Source organism: Diachasma alloeum, unplaced genomic scaffold (genome assembly GCF_001412515.2).
Source record: "Diachasma alloeum isolate Michigan unplaced genomic scaffold, Dall2.0 Dall_scaffold_00381, whole genome shotgun sequence".
Classification (NCBI taxonomy): Eukaryota; Metazoa; Arthropoda; class Insecta; order Hymenoptera; family Braconidae; genus Diachasma; species Diachasma alloeum.
In genome coordinates, this window is record NW_021680520.1 from 26,703 (window position 1) to 41,837 (window position 15,135).

The following is a 15,135-nucleotide window of genomic DNA, read 5'->3' on the forward strand; positions in this document are numbered from 1 at the left end:
CATTATCTCCACACTCTCTCCATTAAACTATCAAGTCTTAGTTATTAATTAATGTATTATCAAGTTTAATTTATCAATTAATTTTAATACATAACCTCTTCATGCGGTACTCCGAATCAAAATTCCAAAATTCGATAGTCCACGCTCCGTATTTCTCTGTTTAAAATATATGGAAATATGGGAACACGGGGTGAAGCGATCACGTGATCACGCGGTGTGATCCCTTCGTTTTCTCTTCACGATAGGCCCCCTGAAACTAAGTTTAACGCGTGATGTGAATCTCGTGGGGTTTGCGGTTGACGTGCCCGTAGTCGTTATGGGAAAATATGTGGCGGAGATCAAACTTGTTTTCAACATAACCTTCAGAGCAATTCGTCGCTGGATGGAAATCGTCGATCTGCAACTGGCAGAGCACAAAACAGAGGTCAATTTGATCAAAAGCAGAAGGCAAGTCGAGACTATAACGCTGCACGGCGGGAACTAGGAACTCACTTCCCAGCAGTTCATTCGGTACCTGAGGATGATCGACGATCGACTCAATTTGAAGCAGCAAGCAGAGCACGTGGGAGCCAAGTGTTCTGGAGTCGAAGCCACCGTATGTATGTCTTTCGCGGTTCGATACGAAGAACGATACCATGTAGTTTCCTATTTTTCGCAATTCATAGAAATATTGACTATTATTAAGAATCTTGCAGAGAAGGAAGCAAGCGGTCACTGAATGGGGTAATGACCAGTAGATATTGTAAAGGTGGTAAGACATCGCAGCCATAAATGGTCAATTTCGACTGGGAAAGTTGTATTATGCTTCCAGTGATGGTCTCTATAATGAAAGAGTTGAGTAGAATAAGAAAATTGCACATAATAAAGAAACATGTAGAAATTCATTTCAGAGTGGCAAATGGCTACTTGGAAGACTTCGATCGATAGCATCCAGCGATATTACAGTGCCGCTACGGTAAGGTGAGGTGACAATCAAATATTATACTAATTCGTTTCAGAATAAGGAATAAGGTTGGGAACATCACTGCGGAAATGGTGCATTAGTTGCTCGCGAACTGTAGTATAAGCACAACGACTTTTGTGAAAGTACAATGGTGGCAACACCACTTAAAACTGGAAACATCTGGGGGGGTGACATAGATATTTTTTTCGATGGATATTACCAACGAAATAAGATTCTTCTGATGACACTTGGAGTATGGCCGGAATATCCGAAACGGTCAAGAATTATTATACAATTTCTTGTTGTTCTGTCATTGCTAACGGTAGTGATACCACAGGTATCGTATCATTTTAGAGGATGTACTAACATAACAGTACTTTCCAAGTTTGTTGAGACTTGAAATCATCACATAGCTGAGTAATGTCATTATTTCTTCAGTTCGCATTTTTCATTAAAGTGTGTGACAATCTAGAGGATCTGGCGACTGCAATCTTACATCAATTGTTGGTTGCTATAGGATTTGTAAAATTTGGCTTCTTTATAAAAAGGAAAAAACGGGTTCGTATTAAACTCATGCACAACGAATGCTATAAAACAATCCTATTTAAATTATATACGTTTTATTTGCCCATTGTAACAGATTGAAATAATTCTAAATTCCATAAGAGAGGATTGGTCCATTGTGGATGAATCAGTTGTTGGAACTATTCGAACTTTTGCTGAAAAGGGCTACTTACGAACCACAGATCTATATGGGTATATTATTTATATCATTGATTTTATAAGGAGTTTCTTTCCCCCTTCAACAAATCAGTTGTCTTCAACAAATATTCGAATAATAACAACCTCCCGCAAATTACTTCCCAAGGTAGAGAGTCGTTATTCTTGAATTTAACATATTTCCGTCAAATATGAAATATCTTGATTCTATTTGAATATTAAATGTAGCGAAGCTACTTTTATATTTATTTCACACCATTTCAATGTATTGTTTTCGAGCTCGGCTTAGCAGCCGAATTTCGTACCGTGACACGTATCGCCGATATATCGCTGTCCTTGTCGCGAGACATCCTCGCGACGATTCGTAATAATTCGGACAACCTCGATCGGATGATCTAATACCGTTGTCGCGGGACCTCACACTATAGTTACAGCTCTCAGGGTGTACACACAAAGCCGCGTTTGCTGTGAATAAATTCAATTCGATTTATACGTTAATTCCGAGTGTTTTACATTACAAAACCTTTCTATCCTTCACCGAATCCCACATTAGATATCTGAATTTAATGAATTAACCGTAGGGTTTCCACTATCTACAGATATAATACATGGAGAAAAATGTTCTCCGATAACTCCGATAATTCGGATTTTGAATATTTAAATTGATGATTACTTCAATGATTAAAATTTAAGAGTCATATTAATGAATTAACGGCAGTTAGAATTTATAGATATGGCTATCCCTGGTGTGATGCTAATCATGAAATCCACTATCGTGCGTAGGCATTTTTTCTTGGACACAAAGGAGAAAAAAAAACACACACACACGTGTTCGAAAATATCGTAGAAAAATTCGGGGAGTCATAAAAAATGGAGATATCATTAAATTTCCTCTTTTGATTTTCGGGGTCATCACTATAACTTCTTCTCCTGTGACGGAAAGTTAGAAACTCTCTTTCGATACTTCCCACCATTTTTCCTGCTTCATCACTCCATTCATCTCTCCAGCTTGACCTTCCTGATTATTCTTATCCTTTACTTTTTCTTGACCCTTATGTTCACTCCATTTGTCTCCGCCGTTTAATCACTCCACTCGCTTGCCCCATTTGACCCTTACGTTTACTCCACTTATCTCCCTCATTTCACCCTTTATATGTTCACATCATTCGTCTCCCCTGTTTGACGTTTGTGAAGACGCCACTTGCTGCCCCCACATGACCCCTGTAATTACTTTATTTACCTCTTTTGTTTGATTTTTGTGACATTTTGTTCCATAAAAACGCCATTTATGATTCTCAAGATGCATATAAGACGCTCGACTTTTTGCGGTATCACCAACGTTTCCTTTTCAAATCTTCTGCCAATTTACGCAAGCGTCATCTACTGACCGTGTTGGGGTTCTCAAATTTGATGAACAGGGGATGGCGGTAGCAATGAGGGGTCACAAATGGGTCATAAATCAGTTAGGAACCTAGGTATATTTTACGACCTTTAAAAATATTCTATTAGGACATTGCCAACTGTGGCTGCTGGGTAGGAAGGATGCGGAACGTCGCGGCGTAAGTTGATGCGCGACATTGCCTTTCGCGGCGAAGTACCTTCAAAGGTACGCAGTAGGATGGACATATCTGTATCCGCTCTACTTTCAAATCCCGTCAATTAAAGATTCACAAATTTCAGATTATACGTATTAATTCGAATCAATTATTGAAAGATTAACAATTTGTTAGTGGATAATAATCGTTCGCAACTAATTCATGATTATTATTATCGATAAAATGAAAAAATAGGAGCGCACTGCGTCAGTGTCGCATAGGGTTCCAGCAGCGACCCAACCGCGGAGTACGGCAGCACACTCCATGCGTGAATGTCGCTGCGACAATCAACGTCGCAGAGCCTATCACAATTTCTACTAGAGGGTAATCGCAGAGCGTAAACAAACTTCAGAGACCAGCTAGTCCGGTCATTAACCCCGTATGTCATTAAAGCCAGCATCAAGAAACTACGATAATCAATGATAAAATGAATAGAATAAATATAAAGATTAAAATAAGAGACATGATATCCGAGGCAGAATCAATTTTCCTTGACTTGGAAAAACTTGAAATTTTCAACGTTCTTGATCAACTTTGCGATATGACGAACAAGTTGAAAAAATCCCAGAATGGAATAGAGTTCTTACAAATTATTCATGAATACTCTAATGTCTTTGAAAAAGATTCTGTCTTGAAAAATGGCTTTTCATAACGACACTAATACGTTAATCCTAAATATAAGTAGTTTCACCTTGCATAAATACGAACTTATCTCATTATTGGAAAGCCAGAACAATCAGATAGTCTTGTTCTTAAAACCAAACCTCAAACTTAACAAAAAATGGTCTTAGGACACACAAGCGGAGACGTAGCCATTGCCATCCATAATTCTTTTAACTACTCTCCTCTCCCGCACGACTTTCAGTTCTCCACAGAATACACAGCCATTTCCATCTCCTCCACCAGCCACAAAATCATCCATATTTATTCCATTGTGACGTGTTATTTTCCGTCACAAATAGTATTTCTTTATTCGACCGTTTCGCGTGTGGGTTTCTAATTTAAAAATCACCAGACGGGAAGTCACCAACCGACAGCGAGAGTCAAGAGAGAGGTGAACTATTTTATATTTTGTTAATTATATTTTGTTAATTATTTGTTTTGTATTTCCTTCTGTATTGTTTGAATCGAATCTGGCGCCGACATCGTGGGACTGAGGTGGCAACGTCTCCGGGAATCGTCGAGAGACTTCAGGACACTTCGAGTTCGTGATGCGAGCCTCATGGGTCTTCGGATTGCCAGAGGTCACCAGCTCTCGGGCAACTCTAGGGAAAACGTGACGTAGGAGTCCGACTGGTTCGATACGGAAGGGAGAGTGGAGGATTTCGCCAAAATCAGAAGGAGGTTGAGTTGGATGGTCTTTTGGGAACAGAATGGTCTGGAGAATGATTTGGAAGAATGTCAGAGGACGTTCGGATTTATTTGGTATTTTTGATAAGTTGTTTTGGAATAAACAACGGTGGAGAAGTCACTGCGCATGCGCCGACGGACTTGGTTCGGCCATGTGAGCGACAGATTCTAGTTGTTCGGAAACTGATTGGAGAAGTGAACGGAACGAGCAGGCAATGAGCCTCATTGCCGCGTTTTCACGGTCCAGCGTGGTGTCGCTGGGAAAACGAACCTCACTTCCCGTTTGATGGTTTCGCCATACATTGTGTTTGATCAATTTTTGGAGTTTTTATTGCGTTAGTTTCGGAGTTTTGGGGAGCCTGATGGCGTCTGGAAGGACAAATAAACCTGTGGAAGAAGCCCCGAGTGGATTTGTCTGGAGGAAGGTTCCGAGGACTCGGATTGGAGGAGTTTTTGGAGACATTTTCCGGAGACACCGAGGTGGACTGCTGGATGAGCGGGATGGCTACAACTCTGTATGACGCATCTGTGTGAATTTGTCGTGAGTAGGACTTTGGCCAATTTTAGAGTTTTGAACAGATGTTTTGTGCATCTTAGTCCCGTAGGACTTTTAGAGTTTCGAGATAATTGCCAGATAGAGTCCTAGTCACTCTGATCAGTAATTGATTAGTGGGTCTTTTTTGTCTCTCTCTCGTGCGTATTCGGAATTAATGTGTTTGATCATTCGATTTCGGTTGTCTCGCGACATTGATTTAGTTCGTAGAGTTTCGGGCTCTCGTGTTTCATGTTGTGAGCGACAATTATTTTATGAATATTTTATTTTTGAAACGATACTTGGAAAATTAGTTAGTGTTGCGTCTGAATGAATTTGTGTTAGGCGAACACTCTCGCTGTCGGTTAATATTCAGTGAAGGACATTGAACGTAGGTTTCTTTTGTGTCTCGTGACTTTGCTTCGTTTCGCTGGCCCGTTGTCTTGGTTTTTCATATTTGTTTCGGACAGCCAGCTTTACTTGTCATGTGGACGAATTCTTGGGTTTCGATCGTTCAGTGTTGCTCAATCTACATGATTATTATTGACAATGTTTTGATTCTGATTTTCATTTTCCTCTTTGACATTATTTGTTTCTGACTTTTTGGGATGGTTAGATCTTTCAATTTCGCTATCGGGATCTCTTTTGACTAAATTGACTGGGTATTTTACTTCCTTATTTTCTATCAGAATTCTTTATTCCTTTGACAATTGTAGATTTAGTAACTATCGAAGCCTCATGATCGTTGATCGATCGAAATAACCAAAGGGGGTTTTCCAAGAAACTAATTTTTTTTTATTGTATCGAGTCATCTAAGCCTGATTAAATATTGTGATTTTCCCCGCAATGTTGAGTTAAATTTATTTATTCGATCAGTACCTAGTCACACTTTAATCTAAGCTTCACCAGTGACTTTCACGCCGTTCTTCGGTCTGAGTTAGCGGGAGACCGTTTCGAAGCTTGGGATTATTCTGGAAATTCTGGTTTTGGTTGTTCGTTTCGTTCCAGTAGTCGTTCTGGTAATAACGACCTGGCGCTTGACTTATTTGTTGTTTCAGGGTTGAAGTGCGTCGAAGAGCTACGTAGTGGATCGAGGGTTCCACGAACCTCAGGAAATTACGTCACACCATATATAATTCCTCTAATAACCAATCGGTCACATCTATTGGAGATTTTTACTCCAAAGATCCAACTTGCACGTCTACCATCCCAATAAATCAGGCTCCTTCCGCACTGAATTCTTTACATCGAATCCATACCACCTCTTCGCCACATGTGAATCTACCCATTATTGCCGGACCGGGCTACCCCTAGCACTATTCACCTACTCATCACTAACTAGCTCAGACAGATTAACAACTTCTTAGTCTTGCACGAACCCCCTCCGATCACCTACTTACCGTGTCCGTTATATGCTGTTCAACCAGAAATCCTCCTGCGCTTAGCTGCATTCAAAAATGAACTCGATGAAACTATCTACATATACAGCAAATCCTTCCATTCAGTCTGCCGAAGACATGGATCCAACTATTTCTTTGTTCTCTACCTTCTTCCTTGAGAGAGCAGAGAAACGAATCCCCAACACTAACCGTTTCATCAACAAGTCTCCCTGCTTTGAAGAATCTCATTAAGGAAAAAAATAAAGTCCGAAACTTCTGGCAGTCCACCCGTTACCCTATCAGCCTTAAACCTCTCCTCAACAAAGTCACCAAATTTCTCCAAGAAAGAATGCAATCTTTTATCCGGAGAACTTGGAATAAGAAACTCAAAGCCCTACCCCCTTAGATACCGCCATTTGGAAAATCAACAAGTCGGTTGTAATGTCCAAAATTTTGTACTAGAAAACTTTAAGGCTAGAATAATTTTATGTGAAAAATAATTAGGAACCAAATCAACAATTGTAAAGTAAATCGAGTGCATTTCATCACTTGAACTCGATTAAAAATTCCAAAGACACCGGAATCGAGTTCAAAAGTGATGAAATGCCATACTCAGCATGCCCCAATTACCCAATACTAAGATTCGCACGCGAAAGAGCGATTGAAAACCGATTAATTGAAACCCCAAAAACCGAATGAACTACTTCCCCAGAAAAATCAAAGGAGTGGGAAAAGTCATACGGCATTTTCCACCAATTAAAAATGGACTCGTTGGAGCCCATGTGACAAGTGACTCCAAAATTCATATAAAAAGTAACAATTCTGGTGGAAATAGTTCATTTAATCGGTCCGGTTTTTCAATCCTTCCTTCGATTACGCGGGATAGTACTGAATTAATAGTAAGTTAGGAACAATTGAAATTATCAGTGAATAAAATTTCTTTAATCGAGAGTGGTGACTTTTCTTACAAATAAGGAATTCGTTTATTGTGACGCGTTGTGAACAGTCGCAACCAAACTCTTAAAATCTTCAAATTCAACTATCAAAATTCATTAAAATATCAACGAGTAGAAGAAAGTGTTTCCGTGAAAGTATCCATAATAGCCTTTAGCGCGACTAATTGCTGGTGAGGAAATTACGGATTGACCCAGGGATCTACAAACATCGAATAATTACCAAATAACAGACCGAATTGTGAGTAACAAAATTTGTAAACCTAAATTTGAATCCTTCAGATCATTCCAGGGATAGGAATTTTAGCTACATAGATTTCTGTAAAATCACGCTTATGTTTTTGTAAACCGAATAGTTATACAAAATATATTTAAATTCAAATTTGATTCCCATTATAACTCCAAATTTGATTAAATTAATTTAGTTGATTAGAGATTAGTCTCAACTCAAGCCCTATCCCTAAATCAAACCTTTTTCCTTTTGTATTTTAGAAAAAGGTAAGAGTATAAAACTTTGCGTCGTCCAATAATTATAAAATCTAATAATTTTAGCTTTGATTTTAATGTGACGATTAAAACATGTCCTTTCGACGCGAAAATCTTTCTCCGGAAATAACACGGTTAACCAATCATCTAATAACCAACTCTCAGGGCTCAAAATAACAATTTTTGGCTAAAATTTCCAGTACACTTTTCAGAAATTTTTATGACATTTTAGTTCCACTGAAATTTCAATGAATTTCGTTCTTGAAAATTTTGAATTTTATGGAAAAATGAAGGAGAACTATCAGTTTCGGCTCAATTTTTTCTTAAAGAATAGGCAAGATCAGGAAATTTCCGGCAAATATGATTCATTGAAAATTCATCACCATACGGCATTAAATATTCGTTAATTTATTAAAATTTTAAGTAGGTTGAGGAATTTTCATCTCAACGCTCCAAAAACCTTCGGAATTTCATTGATTTTTCCATGAACTCTAAAATTTTATTATTTTCTTTCCATTAAATCGCATTCAATGCCACTTTCCTGAAAATTACTGATGGACTGTCCATGAAATTTCAATTTTTCTTCTAAGTGTCATGAAACTTGGAGAAATCGATTTCGCAATAGAAATAAGATGAAATACCTAGGTTAGACTCTCCTTATATTGTCCATATCGGATTTTTTGAGTTCAAATTATGTATATATTTTTCATGGAATTTATAATTCGATAGATAATGATATCATTTTCGGACTTGTAGAACTAATGAGACTAGATACTGGAGAAATTCTAGGAATGTGGCACATGGTGAATTTCTTTTCCAATTTTTACTTATTCTTTTCCGAAGGAACTTCCGTCATGCTCGAGACCCTCTTCAATTCTATACCGATAATAACATACATATGCTGAATTATCAAAAATCAGCGAATGCTGAAGTAGTTCAGATCGATTCATCGCTTGAAAAGTTTCCTTTTCAAAAGTCTCATGTCGAAGTGTCTCTGGGTTGAGTTTCTGCTTTAAATTTGTTAATATGAACATTTTCATATGTCAAACATTCAAACGAAAATTTTTTTGTACATTTTCTATTTCAGTTATCCTCTACTCTGCAGTAGTAATTTTCTGTCTGTTTCCTTTGAAGCCACTAATCCTTGATATGATCTTTCCTCTCAACGAATCAAGACCAAAAATATTTGTGTTGCAAACCGATTACTCTGTCTTCGGCATCAATGCGAATGACTATCATTTTATGATAACAATGCATGGGTTGTTTACTGTGACGATCGTGGTATATTATTCAGTAACAACCGATACTTTCATTTCAATCATAGTCCGACATTGTTGTTGACTGTTTGAAGCTGTTGGGTGAATTTTCTTTAGCTATATTTTCAAACGAACAATACTTTATCATATATTTATCTCATGTTTTGTTTCCAATACGTAGGGAAATGTTACAACAGATCCAGGCAGATTTTCCTTCAGAGCGGAAATATAAAATCCTATGTGACGGCATAATAATACATCATCGCGCCATAACGTATGCATTTACATTGTGGCCTTTTCTGATCCAAAACATCCTTCATTGATGACACTTTACACCTGGAATAAATCGACCTGTCAAAGCCATTCTATTTAGCCATTATCATTCAACAGATTGGCGGAATCCATTGAAACGTCATTTACGATAATGTATGGGATCGTAGTTTTGCTAGCCATGATACTAATCAGCATTACAGGACTTGAAGTATGTAGTCATGTTAGGCTTCTATAAGAACTCTTACCTGCATCATTATACACCATAAAATAATTTCAGATAATTATGAAAATGGATGAGCCAGTCGAAGTGATTAGATACGCTACATTTTGGAGTGGCGTGATTCTCCACTTGTTATTCATAAGTATACCAGGCCAAGAATTATTTGATCATAGCAGTTGAGTATCGGAAAGAATGTACGTACTAGTAAATTAGGAAAATTAAATGAAATTACGATTTTTTCTTTCCAAATTTTCATCTCAGTTACAGTTGCAATTGGTCTGCGATGTCTCTCAAGGCGCAAAGACTAATATCCATCATGTTGATGCGTAGCATGAAACCAAAACCAGACCGCTGCGAAATTTTACCCTCAGAATATGGAGAGTTTTGGGAAAGTGAGACATAGTGCAGCATTCATGAGTCTTTTGAAAATACTTTATGTAAATAAATTTTCTATAATTTTCTAGGTCTTGAAAAGTTCGTTTTCGTTCTTCACGGTGATGCTGTCCAATCGATGATTCTATCACAGAATTTAAGTCCAAAATCAAAGTGAATTTTTTGACTTTTCATTCAGCTATTGAATACGAATATATATGAAAGGGTCCACTTGCAGACGGTTCCATTTGAAATAGTACGGTTGAATTACTCTTTGAAGAAGATATGAACAGCTAAGTAGGTCGGATGAAGGTTGAAAGGTTCAACAAGGAAATTCAGTGCGGATGAAGCCGAAAAGAAACTTTTCTGGCGAATATGAGTTTGCAGCCCGCACCGAAGGCGAGGGATGCCATCATATAAGTTAAGGAGATTCTACAATGAACGCAATGCAGGCTTGACGCAACGCTTGCAATTGTCAAAATAATTGAAAAACAGTTAAATTGATTCAATTCCGCTTGGGGGCTTTGATTGCTGCATTGCCATGTTTGAATGTTAATTTTCAATTTCTGATTTCTGACTTCTGATTTCTTATACTCATTTCANGCTATCGGGATCTCTTTTGACTAAATTGACTGGGTATTTTACTTCCTTATTTTCTATCAGAATTCTTTATTCCTTTGACAATTGTAGATTTAGTAACTATCGAAGCCTCATGATCGTTGATCGATCGAAATAACCAAAGGGGGTTTTCCAAGAAACTAATTTTTTTTTATTGTATCGAGTCATCTAAGCCTGATTAAATATTGTGATTTTCCCCGCAATGTTGAGTTAAATTTATTTATTCGATCAGTACCTAGTCACACTTTAATCTAAGCTTCACCAGTGACTTTCACGCCGTTCTTCGGTCTGAGTTAGCGGGAGACCGTTTCGAAGCTTGGGATTATTCTGGAAATTCTGGTTTTGGTTGTTCGTTTCGTTCCAGTAGTCGTTCTGGTAATAACGACCTGGCGCTTGACTTATTTGTTGTTTCAGGGTTGAAGTGCGTCGAAGAGCTACGTAGTGGATCGAGGGTTCCACGAACCTCAGGAAATTACGTCACACCATATATAATTCCTCTAATAACCAATCGGTCACATCTATTGGAGATTTTTACTCCAAAGATCCAACTTGCACGTCTACCATCCCAATAAATCAGGCTCCTTCCGCACTGAATTCTTTACATCGAATCCATACCACCTCTTCGCCACATGTGAATCTACCCATTATTGCCGGACCGGGCTACCCCTAGCACTATTCACCTACTCATCACTAACTAGCTCAGACAGATTAACAACTTCTTAGTCTTGCACGAACCCCCTCCGATCACCTACTTACCGTGTCCGTTATATGCTGTTCAACCAGAAATCCTCCTGCGCTTAGCTGCATTCAAAAATGAACTCGATGAAACTATCTACATATACAGCAAATCCTTCCATTCAGTCTGCCGAAGACATGGATCCAACTATTTCTTTGTTCTCTACCTTCTTCCTTGAGAGAGCAGAGAAACGAATCCCCAACACTAACCGTTTCATCAACAAGTCTCCCTGCTTTGAAGAATCTCATTAAGGAAAAAAATAAAGTCCGAAACTTCTGGCAGTCCACCCGTTACCCTATCAGCCTTAAACCTCTCCTCAACAAAGTCACCAAATTTCTCCAAGAAAGAATGCAATCTTTTATCCGGAGAACTTGGAATAAGAAACTCAAAGCCCTACCCCCTTAGATACCGCCATTTGGAAAATCAACAAGTCGGTTGTAATGTCCAAAATTTTGTACTAGAAAACTTTAAGGCTAGAATAATTTTATGTGAAAAATAATTAGGAACCAAATCAACAATTGTAAAGTAAATCGAGTGCATTTCATCACTTGAACTCGATTAAAAATTCCAAAGACACCGGAATCGAGTTCAAAAGTGATGAAATGCCATACTCAGCATGCCCCAATTACCCAATACTAAGATTCGCACGCGAAAGAGCGATTGAAAACCGATTAATTGAAACCCCAAAAACCGAATGAACTACTTCCCCAGAAAAATCAAAGGAGTGGGAAAAGTCATACGGCATTTTCCACCAATTAAAAATGGACTCGTTGGAGCCCATGTGACAAGTGACTCCAAAATTCATATAAAAAGTAACAATTCTGGTGGAAATAGTTCATTTAATCGGTCCGGTTTTTCAATCCTTCCTTCGATTACGCGGGATAGTACTGAATTAATAGTAAGTTAGGAACAATTGAAATTATCAGTGAATAAAATTTCTTTAATCGAGAGTGGTGACTTTTCTTACAAATAAGGAATTCGTTTATTGTGACGCGTTGTGAACAGTCGCAACCAAACTCTTAAAATCTTCAAATTCAACTATCAAAATTCATTAAAATATCAACGAGTAGAAGAAAGTGTTTCCGTGAAAGTATCCATAATAGCCTTTAGCGCGACTAATTGCTGGTGAGGAAATTACGGATTGACCCAGGGATCTACAAACATCGAATAATTACCAAATAACAGACCGAATTGTGAGTAACAAAATTTGTAAACCTAAATTTGAATCCTTCAGATCATTCCAGGGATAGGAATTTTAGCTACATAGATTTCTGTAAAATCACGCTTATGTTTTTGTAAACCGAATAGTTATACAAAATATATTTAAATTCAAATTTGATTCCCATTATAACTCCAAATTTGATTAAATTAATTTAGTTGATTAGAGATTAGTCTCAACTCAAGCCCTATCCCTAAATCAAACCTTTTTCCTTTTGTATTTTAGAAAAAGGTAAGAGTATAAAACTTTGCGTCGTCCAATAATTATAAAATCTAATAATTTTAGCTTTGATTTTAATGTGACGATTAAAACATGTCCTTTCGACGCGAAAATCTTTCTCCGGAAATAACACGGTTAACCAATCATCTAATAACCAACTCTCAGGGCTCAAAATAACAATTTTTGGCTAAAATTTCCAGTACACTTTTCAGAAATTTTTATGACATTTTAGTTCCACTGAAATTTCAATGAATTTCGTTCTTGAAAATTTTGAATTTTATGGAAAAATGAAGGAGAACTATCAGTTTCGGCTCAATTTTTTCTTAAAGAATAGGCAAGATCAGGAAATTTCCGGCAAATATGATTCATTGAAAATTCATCACCATACGGCATTAAATATTCGTTAATTTATTAAAATTTTAAGTAGGTTGAGGAATTTTCATCTCAACGCTCCAAAAACCTTCGGAATTTCATTGATTTTTCCATGAACTCTAAAATTTTATTATTTTCTTTCCATTAAATCGCATTCAATGCCACTTTCCTGAAAATTACTGATGGACTGTCCATGAAATTTCAATTTTTCTTCTAAGTGTCATGAAACTTGGAGAAATCGATTTCGCAATAGAAATAAGATGAAATACCTAGGTTAGACTCTCCTTATATTGTCCATATCGGATTTTTTGAGTTCAAATTATGTATATATTTTTCATGGAATTTATAATTCGATAGATAATGATATCATTTTCGGACTTGTAGAACTAATGAGACTAGATACTGGAGAAATTCTAGGAATGTGGCACATGGTGAATTTCTTTTCCAATTTTTACTTATTCTTTTCCGAAGGAACTTCCGTCATGCTCGAGACCCTCTTCAATTCTATACCGATAATAACATACATATGCTGAATTATCAAAAATCAGCGAATGCTGAAGTAGTTCAGATCGATTCATCGCTTGAAAAGTTTCCTTTTCAAAAGTCTCATGTCGAAGTGTCTCTGGGTTGAGTTTCTGCTTTAAATTTGTTAATATGAACATTTTCATATGTCAAACATTCAAACGAAAATTTTTTTGTACATTTTCTATTTCAGTTATCCTCTACTCTGCAGTAGTAATTTTCTGTCTGTTTCCTTTGAAGCCACTAATCCTTGATATGATCTTTCCTCTCAACGAATCAAGACCAAAAATATTTGTGTTGCAAACCGATTACTCTGTCTTCGGCATCAATGCGAATGACTATCATTTTATGATAACAATGCATGGGTTGTTTACTGTGACGATCGTGGTATATTATTCAGTAACAACCGATACTTTCATTTCAATCATAGTCCGACATTGTTGTTGACTGTTTGAAGCTGTTGGGTGAATTTTCTTTAGCTATATTTTCAAACGAACAATACTTTATCATATATTTATCTCATGTTTTGTTTCCAATACGTAGGGAAATGTTACAACAGATCCAGGCAGATTTTCCTTCAGAGCGGAAATATAAAATCCTATGTGACGGCATAATAATACATCATCGCGCCATAACGTATGCATTTACATTGTGGCCTTTTCTGATCCAAAACATCCTTCATTGATGACACTTTACACCTGGAATAAATCGACCTGTCAAAGCCATTCTATTTAGCCATTATCATTCAACAGATTGGCGGAATCCATTGAAACGTCATTTACGATAATGTATGGGATCGTAGTTTTGCTAGCCATGATACTAATCAGCATTACAGGACTTGAAGTATGTAGTCATGTTAGGCTTCTATAAGAACTCTTACCTGCATCATTATACACCATAAAATAATTTCAGATAATTATGAAAATGGATGAGCCAGTCGAAGTGATTAGATACGCTACATTTTGGAGTGGCGTGATTCTCCACTTGTTATTCATAAGTATACCAGGCCAAGAATTATTTGATCATAGCAGTTGAGTATCGGAAAGAATGTACGTACTAGTAAATTAGGAAAATTAAATGAAATTACGATTTTTTCTTTCCAAATTTTCATCTCAGTTACAGTTGCAATTGGTCTGCGATGTCTCTCAAGGCGCAAAGACTAATATCCATCATGTTGATGCGTAGCATGAAACCAAAACCAGACCGCTGCGAAATTTTACCCTCAGAATATGGAGAGTTTTGGGAAAGTGAGACATAGTGCAGCATTCATGAGTCTTTTGAAAATACTTTATGTAAATAAATTTTCTATAATTTTCTAGGTCTTGAAAAGTTCGTTTTCGTTCTTCACGGTGATGCTGTCCAATCGATGA

General features: G+C 37.2%; 2 pseudogenes; both read left to right on the plus strand.

Annotated features, from left to right (window-relative positions):
- The first annotated feature begins 1,091 nt into the window (after positions 1-1,091).
- On the plus strand, positions 1,092-10,222 carry LOC114841405 (annotated as a pseudogene).
- A 3,281-nt stretch (positions 10,223-13,503) lies between these two features.
- Positions 13,504-15,135, plus strand: LOC114841407 (annotated as a pseudogene).